General features: G+C 30.8%; 1 long non-coding RNA gene across 3 annotated transcripts in view; it reads right to left on the reverse strand.

Annotated features, from left to right (window-relative positions):
- Window positions 1-16,800, reverse strand: part of LOC110101274 — a 27,382-nt gene extending 10,582 nt beyond the window's left edge. For 2 of the 3 annotated variants that reach the window (XR_003699440.1, XR_003699439.1), the window contains exon 1: window positions 16,686-16,797. This is a non-coding gene — a long non-coding RNA (uncharacterized LOC110101274). Of the gene's footprint in view, window positions 1-16,685 lie in introns of all 3 variants that reach the window. The other variant, XR_003699438.1, reaches the window with a different exon arrangement.
- Window positions 16,801-16,826: the final 26 nt, after the last annotated feature.

Genomic DNA, 16,826 nt, shown 5'->3' on the forward strand with positions numbered 1-16,826 from the left:
GCATTTAAGCTGAAGTAGCCTAACAAGAAAATCAAGTTTTGAAAACTTTTTGCATCCGGGAAATAATTCTTGTTGTGAGTCACTTATCAACTTGTAAAACTTTGCAGCATCTGCGTTTGGTTTATTAATTTCTTCTCATTCATCTGTAGTATTACTTTCAAACCTAAATGCATCATTTAATAGCCCTTCCATGTCATCATTAACATCATTAGCAATGAGAGAATGTGACCCAATGTCATTTTTAAATGAAGTTTCCCCATGAGTAGTCCAATGGTAATATCCAGGTTTGAATCCTCTCCAAAGCAAATGAGCTTCAACATCATCTCTTGTCCTACAAATGCCATTTCCACAATGTCTACATGGGCATAATATCATTCCACTTGAACTTCCATTATTGAATGCAAAATTTAGAAAGTTTTTAACTCCTTTAAAAACAATATTACTCCTTGAACAATACATCCAACTTCTATCCATTTCCATATTATAACCTTCATATAAGAAAGGAGAAAGGAATATTAGGAATCATGAGAGCTAGTGGATGCATATTCAAAGGGTTTAAAGTAAACACTTTGATTTGCATTATAAATAAATAAGTTATTAAGCAATGAATAAAAAAACTCTTCATGAAAAAATAAAATCTTACATAATAGCATTGATAATAAATTTTGGCAAATCATAGTCTAGTCTTTTAAATAGGGGATTGAAAACTCTTGATGATTTCTGCTGGATTTCTACTTTGTTGTTCAATTTCTTTCTCTAGATATGCTTCAACATATGCTTTTACCTTTAAAGATTCTTTCAAATTTGTGTTTCTGAGCATTTAGGTCCTCCCTAATCATCATTATAATTTAAGCGTGAAAGTACACAATTTTAGCCATACAATTCATTTAGATTTATGGAATTTTCTTTTTGAATGTTTGAGAGATTTGAAAAAAAGGAAGTAGAAGCTTTTCGAACCATTCAAAAAAAGGTAGGATGTTGAGATATTGTAAATTTACAGTCTGTAATTATCATGATACTTAGAGAAGAGTTAAATCTGTGATTGAAATGACATTTTACCAAACACTATGTGAGAATAGAGAACGATAGTTGCAAGCCCAAAGCACCATTGTTGGCGGCAGCTTCGCAGCTTGGCTTAAGTTCAAGCAAGTTAGTTTTAAAAAATGAAAAAGGAAAAAGGAAAGTTGCCGAAGGAGGCAAGAAATTAGCGATCAAAGATATATAGCTTACAGAGTGAAATCATTTTCTTATCCCCTAAGCTCCTCATTAACGAATCTGATGCTGTTACTAAACCTTTATCCCTTATTTAATTTATCAAAAAACAAATAAATAAAAGAAAATATAAAATGTAATTTATTAATTATTAAAACTATATTATTGATTGATTCCTTTATTTTTAGGTTATAATATTTTTAAGAAAAAACAAGGAATTTTTATAATATTTAAATGAAATATCATTGAATCATCGTAATTAATTCAGAAGACGCAAAAACAATTTTTGTGATTATTTTATCAGAAAATGAATCCTTTAAAACATTGGAATATTCTATATATTGTGATTTTTTATTTATTGTCAAATATATTGCATTATTATTATTATTATTATTAAGTTCTTTAATTCTATAAAAAATAATTTTAAATAGAATTTTAAGGATGATTGTGGTGGTAAGCGACTATTTAATAAGAGAAGAACACATTAATTAAACAATGTGTTACTTCTATTCAATCTAAATAATATGGATATTCATAAACTTATAAACATGTCTCTTATCCTATTTATTTGGAAGATTCATTTGCTAAAATTTTGAGAGAAAGTTGGTAGACTTGAGTATTTGCTCTTATTAGAACTCTTTTTATCAGCTTTTTAGTTCATGACATCCCTGAAATGAACTCTATGCTCTCAATGCTTGGGTTAATTCTTTCAAAATGAAGTTTTGTTTGACTTAACTGCTTTACCATGGCAATTATTCATATTTGGGCTCTGATAAACAACCAGTCTCCTTTGATGTCATGATAACTAAAGCTTTGTTTGTGATTACTTTCTTACTGTTTCTTAAAACAACTTTCAAGTAAAAAAACAAAGCATATATCTTTGAACTTAATATCATAACTTTACACACTTATGTATAGGTCTTGAGGCTAGTTCTCCTATTTATTCAATTTGTCACTTATACTGAGCTTTGCACTATGTGTTGCATTTATTTATTTGATCACATGTATTGAGCTTTACATAATGGTTCAAATCTTATGAATCATTTGAGGACAATAAACCCCAAATGAAAAAGGATGTAAGGTAGTCTTTTTTTCGCATTCAGTGTATTAGCACAAAATTTGATTCTATTTAAATATAAAGTTTTAGTCAAAATTCTCAAAATTGATTTTTTAAACTATTATATGGTCGGGGGTCCAAGGGGGGCAGCGTCCCCTGGCGGGCCCTCTAGTGAGGGAACTTTTATTTGGTCCGGTGAACATACGCTTCTCTACGTTCGGCCACCAATATTTTAGCGACACGTTGCATGAAGAAAAGCCGCTGACCCGACCCGCTATTTTTTTGGGTTCTAGCGCGTGCGTTTTTTTAAATCCTTGACAAGCCGAACAACATCCCATCACCTTTTGGATATATTTCAAATACATAGCAAATACCGAGTTGTACCTAGTTTTTTCTAGCAATACCGAGCAAATACCTAGCAATACCGAGCAAATCCCTAGCAATACCGAGCAAATCCTGAGCAAATACTGAGTTGTACCGAGTTGTACCTAGTTTTTTCTAGCAATACCGAGCAAATACCTAGCAAATCCTTAGCAAATACCGAGTTGTACCGAGTTGTAGAAAAACTCTGTACAACTCGGTATTTGTATAGTTTTGGTCTACACATAGCGGTATTTCTCGTTTTTGCAAAGCAATACTGAGCAAATACCGAGCAATACCGAGAAAATCGCGAACATAGCATTCCCGAGTTCCGCTCCGGGTCAAGTCGTCGGGCCGCGCGGTAAATAGTAAGAGCACGTGGCGACATGTTATTGGCGGCCGAACGTACCTCTACTTCAGGTCAGAGGACGTAATAATTGTTCCTAGTGAGGGTCCACATTTTTAAATTCTAAAATTTCTTGGCGGGGACTGACACTGTAAAATACATAATAACAACATAAAAGATACTCTTTTTTTTATTGTGTCAATGTTATATAACATACAAAGAAACTCATGATTTTCTTAGGTCATGGTTTAATAACTCATAACAATCAAGATAAATTGATGTTAAAAACCAAATCATGATGTGTGAGCACAAGGGAAAGGGCATAAGTGTACAAGTCTCATCTCCTATTTGGTTCAAGGCCTAGATAAGGAAAAATAATGCATCATTTACACGCCTTTCAAGCCATCCTAGACATATAATCCAATGCAAGATCGATAAGAATAAAAGTTAGCCATGGAAGAACCGTCCATAGCTAGAAATAAGTCACAATGTCAATAGTTGGATTTTATGCCGCCATATCTCAAGTAGAAATTGACTTTGAGCAGAGGAAAATGAAACAAGGTGATGCTACACTTTCTTAATAATATAAGCACTGATCATAGATATTTGATAACAGAAATAATTCCCAGAAGTGGATCAAGGAAAAAACTACCACTAGTTAAAGTTCTCATTAAAGAAGAAGAAATTGTGAATCCTGGACCTTATCAAGCACCATACCAGTCATTACAATGCATGGAATCCGATCTTGCAAACATGTAGGTCAATATATAGTGACATAGATCAGTATCCTTTCACAAAAAGACAAGATCATGGAGATTCCCTAATACCTCTACAGCCGCAAACTAATCGAACAAGAAAACTAAGAGAAATAAAATAGGAAGCAATCAAACAAGAAAACTAAGAGAAATAAAATCATACCAACGTTCGGATGAGTATTAAGAACAGCGAAATATTTAACTGACCAAGGTTTGTATGCGTATTAACGAAATATTTACCTTTCAGCAATTACAAAAAATGGCCTTTTATTCGATCGTTTAGAAATTGAGAGAATTACAAGAACCTAAATATCAAAAGAAGATAATCTCAAGAACCCTAGAAATCAAAAGAAGAAAAAAAAATTCTGAACCCTAGACAGTGGCATTGGACAAATGAATTAAAAGAATTTTACCTGATGGGGCCGTCGCGATTGGAGGAGGCGAACAACAAGAAGAAGCGGCCGTCGCGATTGGAGGAGGCGAACAAGAAGAAGCGAGGAACCCTATAAAAAGCGAAAGAATTGAAGGAGGCGAACAAGAAGACGAAGCAGGGCGGGATCGTAAGTATAACTTACCACACGATTTCGTCCTCACGTCAAACCTCGCGCCAAATCGCAGTTAGCGCGAAATAAAATGTGCCTTAATAAATATTTCTTAAGGCATTTAAATAAAAGTGTCATAATAAATATGCCTTTAAAAATAATTTTTTTTGTAGTAATTTGCCAATTTTTTTTTATGAACTCATTGTTACTCCAATTTGCAATTCGTCTTTGTCATAATATTTTGATCATAGTATTTTACTTAACATGTTTTTTTTTCATATTTTTTAGGCATCGGTGAAAATCCTTAAAAAATTAGTACATGTCAGTACAAGTGAAAATTTCGGGACTATCAGGTGTCTACTTTGCAAACTAATTTCATTGATATTTTTTAAATAAAATGTATTTTTTATGAATATTTTTCTATAATTTTTAATATTCCAAATAGATTTATATAAATCTTCGATTAAAATTTGAGTAAATTAAGTAATATATTAATATAATATTATATTATATAAAAATATCTTAAAGCACTATTAATAACTTTTAAAATCCTTTTTCCCATTTCTGTTTTCGATAAACAGAGCATAGCTTAGGAAAATTTAATAGAGATAGAGAGGAACGAGAAAGTAGAAACTCAAATTTGAAGGTGGTAGTGCGATTTTTATCAATTGGGCCTGTTAGGATATTTACTCGTCTCGTTGTAAGGAACCTTTATACTATTTCTGATGTCAAAGATTTTGTGTTTTTGATATTTTTCTAATCAAATTTATGTTTTCATTATCGAAAAATGTGAATAACTTTGTATTAACAAAACTTTCATCGCATAACTTTTAATATGTTATATATATCATGATTATGACTATTTTGAGTATTTATTTGAAAATTTTCACCTAGTGATTTTGAAAATACAGTGATTTTTATTTATTTAGAAATATATTTTGATCTCTAAAAATAGCGTAGTACAATAAAAATATTAAAACATCATTTTATATAATATATGATAATTTGGTAATTTTATAAAAATGTATATTTTTATCTAATAGGATTCTTTGTTTTCTGTTATTATAATATTTTGACATATTCTTACTTAAGCTCAATTATATATTATTTGCTATAATGCATTGAAAATTGATGTGGATATGTGCTTGAGTGATAGTTGGTCATTATTATTATTATAGTATTATGATAATAATATGTATGTGTGAAATAAATAAGTAAAGATTGATTGATCCATTGGTTGGAGATTGATTAACCTATATATGATAATGGGCTGATGAGCTGTTCTTTAAATATTATGATTTGGTGTTATCCTCTTCTATTTCACGTGATATGATTGAGAGATATAAGGAGATGATTACTGTGTCGATGAGCAAAAGAGTGATAACTCTATTTACTGAGCCAACTGTTTACTAATATTGATACTAACATTAAAAAATATCATTATAGCTATGACTTTTTACTTGTTTAGTGTAACTACTAAAATACATGTTTTTGCGGCATTTTTTTAATATTGTGCATATTTATTTCTACTACATTAATTTACTATATTACATTATTTTGCTGCTCTTGTCATTGGATTGTTATTGTTACTGATATAGATACTGATACTATTTGAAACTATTGATTCATTTTACTGGTATTAAGCATGTAATATATTGAGCACATGATATAAAATGCCTAGGTAGTATGCATACAATCATATATGATTTAATTATATTAATTTGATTTCAATAATCTTTACTGATGTTGTAATTTGATATTTTATATGATTTATTTACTGATTGGTATTATAGATACTATGATTACTTTATAGATTTTATACTCATCTTGGTTTACTGCTTTACATGCTTTGGTATTATAATATTTTACTATTAATAGATTCTATTACTACTGCATATGAATTTTACTATTTCTGTATTGATTCAATGATCATATAAATGTAACTACTATGATTTGACTATTGATATAGATATTGCTCTTTTGTTGTGATTTGAATTCAATTATAGGTTTTGGTGACATTTTGAACTTTTTAAGCTCATTATATATAGTTAAATATAATTTAAGGTCAGGGTAGAAGAGTAGGAGTGTGAGGCTAGTCAGGATTCTTCAGGTTATAGTTATATATATATATACTTTCTAAAAAATCAGGAAAACTACTCTAGATATATTAATCATAACATATATATTATACTCTGAATATAAAAGAATAGTTAAAATAATAAGAACATAAACCTGAAAGATCCTGGTCAATCTTATACTCATACTTCTAGTTTCTGATCTAAAATTATTTAACCATATATAATGAGCTTAACACTCAGCAAGTAATCAAATACTACAACTGAACTCAATGCATGATAAAGAAGTAATATGAATGTCAGCAGTCAAATTACAATAGTAGTATTCATATAATAATGTATTAATATAGAAATAGTAAAGCTCACATGTAGTATTAGTATAATTTATAAATAGTAAAATAATATAATATAAAAGCTAGTAAAATAATACAATGGGAAAATCGATAAACCAATATGAGTGTCGAACCAATAAAGCAATCATCGTATCAATACTATTAATTAGTAAATAAATTATATAGAATAGTAAAACTAAAGCATCAGTAAAGAACTATCAAACTAGATCAATATAGTAAAATCCTATAGCTATGTACATAAGCTATCTGATATGTCACATGCTCAATATATTCAGTATAAGTATAATGAATTAGTAGTATCAAACATTATCAATGTCTGCATCGATAATAGTAAAAGTTCTATGGATGGAGCGATAAAATAATTAATACAGTAATAATAAATTTATATAATAATAGTGTTGACATTGCTTTTCACTAAACTAGGGTTAAGGGGGGTTGACTTAGTCAAATTGACCAAGCTAGACCCTAAGACCACTTCCATTGGATTCAGTGTGTAAAGACTATTTTTGTTCCAGGTTTGTCCGGACGAAGTTTGATCGTCCGGGACGATCGGTACAGGTTGTGCAGGAAAACGTTTGTGGTTGCATGGTTCGTCTGGACGAAATTTGGATCGTCTGGACGAAAATTCTCTTGAGGACAAGTCGTCATGGACGCTAATTAAATTCGTCTGGACGAAATTCGTCCAGAGCCAAATCATCCTAGGATGAAGTTTCGATCGTCCGGGACGATCCATCTGGATATATATAGAAATGAGATATTTTGAAGAGAGAGAAAAGCCCAGGAGAGAGAAAATCGAAGGAAAAAGAAGGAAAAGTGATTTTTGGGCGACTCCGGTCCATTTTCGTCCGTTGTTGTAGTTAAAGAAGTTGACCGACTCGAGGTAAGGCACATTCCGCCTTTCTCAATTTTAAGAAACGAGGATTTTGACGAGTTTTCTGTTTGAATTTTTGTTTCTGTTAGCGAATTTTGGATATTATTTTCTTTTGACAAAGGTTTTACCGCGTAACTTTTGGTATATCTTTGAGATGTTAATTATGCACGTTTTGAGTATTTTCTGGAAGATTTTACCTTATATTTTGGATTCTGCGGTGTTTTAAGCGATCTGCAAATTATCAGAATGTTGAAAAATATTTTATCAGTACAATGAAAATCTTACAATATTATTGTGAATGTTTTGTGGTAATTTGGTAAATTTCTGAATCTGTGAGTTTTGTGTAAATTCCGTATACTGCCGTTATGCCGCTGAAATTTTGTACGAATTCTGAATTGTCTGAATTGATTCCTTGAATGAATTAAAGTGTTTGTGTACTATCAAAAGGGAGTTATAAGGGGCCAGAATCTGTCGAGATTCTGTAAGTGTCAGGGAAGGGGGCTATAAGGGGCCAGAATCCGTTGAGATTCTGTAAGTGTCAAGAAATAGAGACATAAGGGGCTAGAATCCGTCGGGATTTTGTAAGGGTCTGGGAATCTGAAATCTGATATGTAATATGTTATCTGGAATATGATGTTTGATATCTGAGATCTGTTATGTGACTTATCTGATCTGTTTTATGAATCATCCGATATATGTACGATTCTGATTATTCCGTACGATTCTGTCTGCTCTGTGACTTGAAAGCTTTATGATATCTATTCTGAACTCAGATTTGACATGACTTCAGTTTTCTATATTAATTGTGGATTTATGATTGAATAAGCATCTGTTCTATGATTTTCGTACGGCTATTTCTGATGCGAGTTTCTGACGATTTTGATTGATGATTGATGTCTTGCTGAGCTGTTAGCTCATCCTTGTTTTCTACATGATTTTCAGGTTCTAGGAAAGGGAATGAAGTCATAGACTAGGCGTTCAGAGTCTGATTTGTGATTAGGTATTTTGTACTTTTGATTTTTGTACAGTCATGGCTTATCTGTTCTGTTCTGTTCTTTCTGTTTGTAAGTCATGCACTGTATCTGTATATGATTATTTTGGTGAAAGAAAAGATAGATGAACTGCACTGTATTTGGATGTTTATAGTAGCTCTGTATTTTTCAGTCTGCGTTATATTTGGAAGAAAGTTCTGAAGCAAATTCCAAAGCCAGATCCTAGATTTGTTGGCTCCGTCGCGACCCGATGCGAGCGGGATCCGTCCCGATCGGGTTGGGTCGTGACACAGTGGGTCAGACCAAGTTTTTTTAGCCCAAACCTAGTTTTTGGGTCAACCTGATTGACCAATCAAACCTAGGTTGCCCAAAATAGCTCATATCACCCTTATTTAGATTTTAATCAATTTCAAATCTTCCTTTACTCAATCCCTAATCTAGACCACTTCCATTGGACAGTCTACAATTTTAACAAGCCCAAGATCTCTTGAATTCAATGTTTGGATTATGTATAATCTCAAACCCTAGTCTAAAACACTTAGAGTTAAATAACTTTTTATAAAGTGTGTTTTCGAGCGCGATATTGGTCTCCCATGAATGCTCTTCATGTATAGATTATATGTTTACAGTTTCGTTTGATTTGATCAAGTCGATCGAGAGAATGAGCCATTTTCTTATATAAGGGTCCAGTTTATGTAGCCTTAACATTGCGTAAGATCTGGACTGTTGATCGCACAATGAATAGTCTGGATATGTCCATTTTGCGCATTTGTTCGACCACGAATTTCATCTCGCGAGCAGTTGTTCTGTTAGACTTGATCTAAGCCATTGCTTCATTTCAATGGGAGAACAGATGACGTGGATACGCCGCACACGTGGTTAATGAAATCGTGTCCGTGGTTTTATTATCCCGCAATCATTGAGCCGCCAAGTAATGATTGGCCACGATATGGGTTGGCCAATCCCGCTCTACCACGCATCCTCCTGCCATTTTCTTTAAATTAGTTTTAAATTTAATTTAAATCCTTTTTCAAATAAGATTTCCTTAAATAATTATTTATAATTATTTTAAATCCAAAAAATACATATAATATATCAAAAATTTTAGAATTTTAAACCTTTAATTTAAATAAAATACTTTAAAATATATTATATATATTCATTTATTTTAAGAACCTTTATAATTAATATTTATAATAATTAATTAAATATTTCATTTAAATATTTTTTAAATAAACGTTTAATATTAAAAATTTTTAAATAATTAAATGAATATTTAAACTATTAATTTAAAATTTTAATTATTTAAGATATACCTTATATTTTAAATTATTTAATTATTATATTTTAAATCATTAATTAATATTTAATTAAATTAAATTCAAATAATTCTAAAAATTTAAGTAAAATTTTAAATAATTAAAATTTTTAAAACATTTTAATAATTATTTAACTTAATTATAATTATTTTAAAAACTTTTAATTACATTATACATTAAATTTCATAACAAATTAAAATTAAATAAAATTAAATAATGCCTTAAAGTTTTAGAAATAAATTATTTTAATTTAAAATTAATTTACCTTAATTATTATTCATTATTTAACTACTTTAATATTCAGTTGATATATAATGCTAAATATTTTCAAAATTAAAAATTTATTTATTATTTTTAAGTGGTCAAAAGATCACTAAAACATATCTATTAAATATTTTATTACTTAATTTTAAACTTATATATAATATATTAATCTTAAATTTTTTTTAAAAGTTATGTGTATTTAAATATTAAATATTAAAAGATTTTTTTAAATTTCAACATCGCTTAGATATATGAAAAGAGCTTATAGGGGAAGGGTTAGTGAATAAATTGACTCCAATTATTAACTATCATTCATTAGTTACTAATTATCATTTAATTTTACAATGTTTAGGATGTATAGAGCCTTAGCCTAAGCTTCTTAATTCTAAGGATATAGATGTGTGTTGCATTTTCCAATGTTCCCCAAGGGTTAGTTATGACACTTGATTCGAACATATTAATAGTTGTGATGCCCATATATCAATAGTGAAGGATTCATCTATCGTTTTTCTTTTCCCATATTTTTTTTCTATCATTCTTTCATCTTTCTTCGTTCAAATCATACGGTCATCCAGGATAATTGTATACAGAAACGAAATAAGAAAAGAGATACAACATTATTATAATTCAATTTCCCATTCAAGTCAAAAAGATCGTTCCAAATAGAGATATGTACAACTCCAACGGTACAAAAAAGGCTGCACTAGGCCAACACAACAAGAACTAGACTGCACACAAAGAAGCTCATCGGCAGGAGGTCTTGCACCTGAAATATTACCACATATATCTTAAGCATTATAGTCAGCATCACAAAGCTATAACTGAATCAAAGCAACGACACTGAAAACAATAGTGCAGTTAATCAAATCAAGGTCAAATTATTCAGTCGTACATGATCAAGTGAGTCATGCAATAAGAATCAATACGAAACAGAATCATAAATATCAATAACCAGTAGGAAATCCATAAAGCTCAAAAATCAATGCGTAATACCAATCTCTAAATCTCGTTCATAGAATGATAAATCAATTACATCATTAAATCGTCTAGTCGCTCCTTACGTATCGTATACAATAAGTCAAATCAATAGAGTGGAATCGTATCGGAACATATACTTGCGAATAATCTATCGTTCAATCTCACTTACTTTCTTATCAATACGGCCAGTAGTTGTATCCATATCCAATAAAAGAAATCCCATCTGACGACCAACTGAGTGCGTTAACTACAGTGAAAACGTATCAATCAATTCTTACAGTCATAGTAATGTGTCAAAATCCCAATAAACGATCAAGAATTAATAGGCGAAAGATCAATTGAAATCAAATATAATATGAATCATCAGGTCAAATAGAAATTCATATCAATAGCTCCATAAAGAAATCTATTCTAGGATAAATTAAATCCATACTGGCACATCCTATTCAATCAACCATCGATCAATCGGATATTACGATCGAATCAGTATTTGTACTAATATCATGTTAGGATCTTGTCGTATCAATAATATCATATAGTAATATGTGCATATATATCAATGTGATGTCAGGTATCTATTAATCGGATAATCTATATAATATCAGTGTCAATATCTATGAACATGCAAATCCATAGTCAATAAATCCGTGCAGTATCTATGATCATCAAGTCAAGATAATATAATCGGAAAGCAATACCGATAAATCAATTGTAGCAAGTCAATACAAGCAAATCAATAGTATCAATGATCAATGGAATCAATCACGAAAATCAATAAATCCTTCAATAATAAACAATTCAATAAATCCATCAATATCATAAATCAATGCATATTAGAAATCCATCACGATGCATATCATATACATACAATTCATACAATGGTCTTACTGACAAGCACAAACACATAGCTATGATCAATAAGTGCTGTTGTAGAAAATCCATAGTGCTTGTTGTAGATATCCATAGTTCAAACGCAGGTTACACTGTATTATCAAATAGTGCTGTGTAGAATCCATATTGCTGTTGTAGATACTCCATACAGTTGGTTTCTTAACCAACGTTCAACCAGGTTTCATTGTCTTTCAGATCAATAATCAATTCAATGTCAATATAAGAATCAACAATACAGCAATCATATCAAACATCATATGCATATCTATACAATTCATAAATTTCAGAACAATTGGAATCATACGAAAATCCAGCGGCATAACGGCACGTGAGGTTTTTACACAAAAATCACCAAACAGAAATTTACCAATTACAGAACGTGCACAAAAAATATAAAACTAATTATTCTAAGAATCCACAATCAAAGAAACATCCTGATATTTTTATATTCACATTAAAATACGTAGGAATCAATTTCGACCGAATAAAATATACCAAATCGAGAACATATCACAGATCTATAAGCTTTCTACATAAACTCTTGTGCAAGAAGTTGTGTAAATTTACATAAGAACGCAGGTCATAAATTCGGACTACAAAACACAAATCAGTGCACAACTCGTCAAAAATCATATCTCGAATAACAGATACAGATTGGATCCTTACCATGAGAATCTACACTTCATCCACACGCAGCGTCAGGACCCGAAAACGACGTCCAGCGCCTCCGAACCCAGATTTCTTGTATCTTATCTCTTTCTTTCATCTCTCTTTCAAAATAGCTATTTTTATAAACAAGTATTTTCATCTCATCTCGAATCGACTGATCTCTTAACCTTAGTTATGACCCGCGCGAGATCCTCAACCGACCTCGCTCGTTCTGGCGATCAGAACAAAAACCAATCGGCCCTGGACGATTTTCAGGCATGCTCTCGGGATTCTTTCGTATCTGATCTCCAGGACGATCCAAAATCGTCGTGACGATCCAGTCAGAAATCACTCCAAGAAATCATTCCAGAAATCAGCCTGTTTCAATGCACTGATCGGCCTGGCCGATCTCCACACACTCGTCCCAGCCGATCCTGGGAGGAAAATCCAATTCAGAGAGGAACAGTAAAGGAACGAGATCTCACAATAGTGACACTTTAAGAATAATAATTAATGACCCGTATAGATAACTTAGAGAAATTTTAGGGATTATGATACACCTCCAAATGATATTAAACTTACACCATTTAAACTTAGTAATATTTCAGTCCGTTAAGAATTATTTAGAAACTTTTAGGATCATTTAAGTCAATTAATAAATTAACCATAATCTAGCCCTTTAATTAAACCCCAAAAACTTCAAACAATTATAATAAATTTAAATTAAATTAAAAAAATATAAATAATATATCAAACTCTTCAAAATTTAATCCTTAATCCAAGAAAATTAAAATCCCTTTAATTGGACCTTAATTTGAACACTAATTTAATTTTGATTAAAAACTCATCCTTAAATTAAATTAATTAATTAAAAATTATTAAAAATCCTAAAAATCTCCCAAATACTTGGAAACACTTTCTTGAGTCATTCCTTACTTTTGGAGGTAATCCCAAGAGGTTTGGACTTCATTTGAATGAAAATCCCTAAAATACCCTTGATTAAGCAATTATAATACTTCATTAAATACTCAAAATTTGAAAAATCATAAATAATTCCAGAAAAATTCAAATTACATAAATTAAAAGGCATTCAGCTCCAATTAAAATCTAGTATTTATTAAAAATATGAACATTCTAGAAATTAACATAAATAAAAAAATCAACTCCTCGGTCAATCGTATTTAAATAACTAGGCCTGAACTTCTAATAATCGTAACTTTGCGTAGAAAAATTTAAATCTAGCAAACTTATAGTCTAATTACTCTCAAAAAGATCTAATATTTAATAAAAATACTAGAACTCTAGAACTTATCTTGCTTCTAAAAGTCAACTTTGGACCCCCTCTAAACTAGTAGATATGCTGGGTATTCCAAAATTTGTTAATTCAACTTAAATTTCAGAGAATTTTATCCTAAATATTAAAACTGATCAACCAACTAAATTAATTAAAATTGACCTTAAAATACTACTATTTAAACTTTAATTAAAAATTCTCCTTTGACCTCCAATAAATCAAGTCGCAAATAACTTAAACTAATTAACTAACATAGGTCATATTTGAGGCCACATAACTTGCTACGCATACATAGAATTATTTGTTAGGAAATTACTTCTAGCTTTAGGTTAGACCGGTATTTTCTTCTATTTCTGTAATGTGACGATTTGCATGAGGCACGTGTGCTTGTTATTCTAATTTCTGTGATAATTGTTATGATGATGATTTTTGTTATTACATTATCTCTGTGATGTGATGACGATAGATTACTCATAAGTTAGAAGCGATTTTGATATTAATAATATTTTCTATAGGTGATCATGTTCATATAGTGCTAAAAAGGGGACTAAAAATAAATAAATCATATATAACTGCTACATGTGCTTCAACCACTTAGCCTCTAAATAAATAAGAGCATGACCAAGTGTGGCTGGCATGAGTACTTTCATTTTCATATATAACTGCTTGAAATATTTTATTTTAACTATTTTGGATAACCCTATAAGAGAGTCTAGATTTCTTTTTGTAATATTGATGTAATGTATTTGAAGTAAAGAGTTGTGAGAGTATAAAAATGAGACATCTTGATAAAATATCTGGGATCCAAAGAGAAAAAAAGTCTATTTACAGAGAATTTCTTTTCATTTAGGTACCCTATTGAGGAAGAATTATAAGAAGACTGAAGGAAGACAATTTACAGAGGATGATGTGTTGAACCTTGAGAAGTCTAATCTTCTAAAAAATTATTTTATAAGCCTTTTTAAAATTTTATGCATTTTTTTATTTAGAAAGTTTTGACTAGTACGCATTGTATTAGAAACTAACTAAAATCAAAATTTAATTACATTTATCTTACAAGCATAATATCATTCATAAGTATAAAGCCACTTAGGGACCTCTCTAAATGTTAGAGTTAATTTCCAAAGACTCAGCCACCTACCCATCTTTCATAAAGAACATACATTATTGATTTTAGATGACTAGGTGGTTAGCTGGATTTCTTTTTCATGCAGGATAAAAGTCCAGAATGCATTAACTAGGATATGTGTGTTATTATTATGTGTAGAACACTAAAACCACTATAGATTTAGAATTCAAAGCTACTACAATCAGTGTCTCATAGTATGCCTCATTGGCGGGTAATTTATATATCCTTCAAAGGCTAGAAATTTCACCTATCTACGTCACATGGATGACGCCACCTCCATCTTTCTCTCTTGTATTCTCAGAATACATTATTGTCTTTCCTCCAATTTCCTTTCCCTATCTTAGTCCTTTCGGATAATGATATGAGTCGTGCATGTTGACCAAACCAAAATGAGCCTTTCCTTCCCTTTGAATTGGAAGTTCCTAGATTACTCCTCTCTATGTGTCAAACCCATATGAGAGAATAATGTATAGTCCTTAATCGAGAGTCTTATTAGTCCCCGACTTAAGAAACAGTAAAAAAGCCGTCCCAAATGAAATCTAAGTAGTGTCGGTGGATAAAAAATTGTATCATTGGGCTTGTTGTCACAACATAAGTCTAAAGAATAATAAGCTAGCTGACGCACATTCTTTGCTCACTACCTTGCATGTCAAGTATAACAAAGTTTTTTTTAATATATGGATCAAATCTCGTAATTGCTTCTTAGAAAGTTATTTTAACTAAGAAATTCATAAGCTTAAGTTTAATCATATGAGCCTTTAAATAGATGCGACAGTCGCTTTAATGCTTGTAAAAAATAAACAAAAATATTTCTTGTTGTTTACCTTGATTAAGATCCTTTGAGAAATAACGTAAGCATTAAACACAAAATTATGATGATAAATTGTTAAACATAAATAAAGAAAAACTAGGGAATTTCTCTTATCCATTACTAGTGAGCTATGAATAATTATGGTTTAGCTCAAATGGGTTTGTTAGAATTACTAACTTAGATGCAACTCAATTTGGTCTGTTGGTTGAGAGCTTTAGCTATTAACCATTACTAGTGGGTTATGAATGATCATGATCTGCATATTTGATGTGTGTATGAGTTTTACTTAATTGGTCTAAATATTCTCCCCACAAAAAAAAAAAACAAGAATATACTAATTTGAGCGAACTCGTATTTGATATCGAATGAATGATGCTAAAAATGGCTGTGATATTTTGATTATAGATATATTATGCCAGAATTAACTCATTTAGCAGTCCTCACCTAAGCAATTAATTTTTCTGATTATAGATATATTATGGCTGAATTAAATCATTTAGTAAGTAAGTTTGACAAAAGATAATTTTAATTTCGGCTTTAAACGATGAAATATTAGCAGCCATTTACTTTCTACTCAATATTTTGATGGATTTAAAAATCCCTTAAATGTATTTTTATTTTCGTCAATAAAATCTGTTGTAGTTTTTCGTCAATCTGTTCAAAGCTTCCGATGATGACGCCGCTGAGAAGCAGTAGGCTTGGATTCAAATGGTTAAAATACAGCAATTTAGAAGGATTCAAATTGAGATCCACGCCAAAAAAAACGAGGAGTCAGGAGAAATCTATACGTGTAAAGCAGCCGGAAACGAGTTCAAAATTGAAAGTTGTTTCCTTCCCCTGTAATCAATCCGCCTATTTCGTGCGAGGTAGCTCCGCTTCCGCTTCCGCTTCGCCGTCGATTGAGCGTCCTCTACTTCACCTATTTCGCG

Source organism: Dendrobium catenatum, unplaced genomic scaffold, assembly GCF_001605985.2.
Source record: "Dendrobium catenatum unplaced genomic scaffold, ASM160598v2 original_scaffold_14238, whole genome shotgun sequence".
NCBI lineage: Eukaryota > Viridiplantae > Streptophyta > Magnoliopsida > Asparagales > Orchidaceae > Dendrobium > Dendrobium catenatum.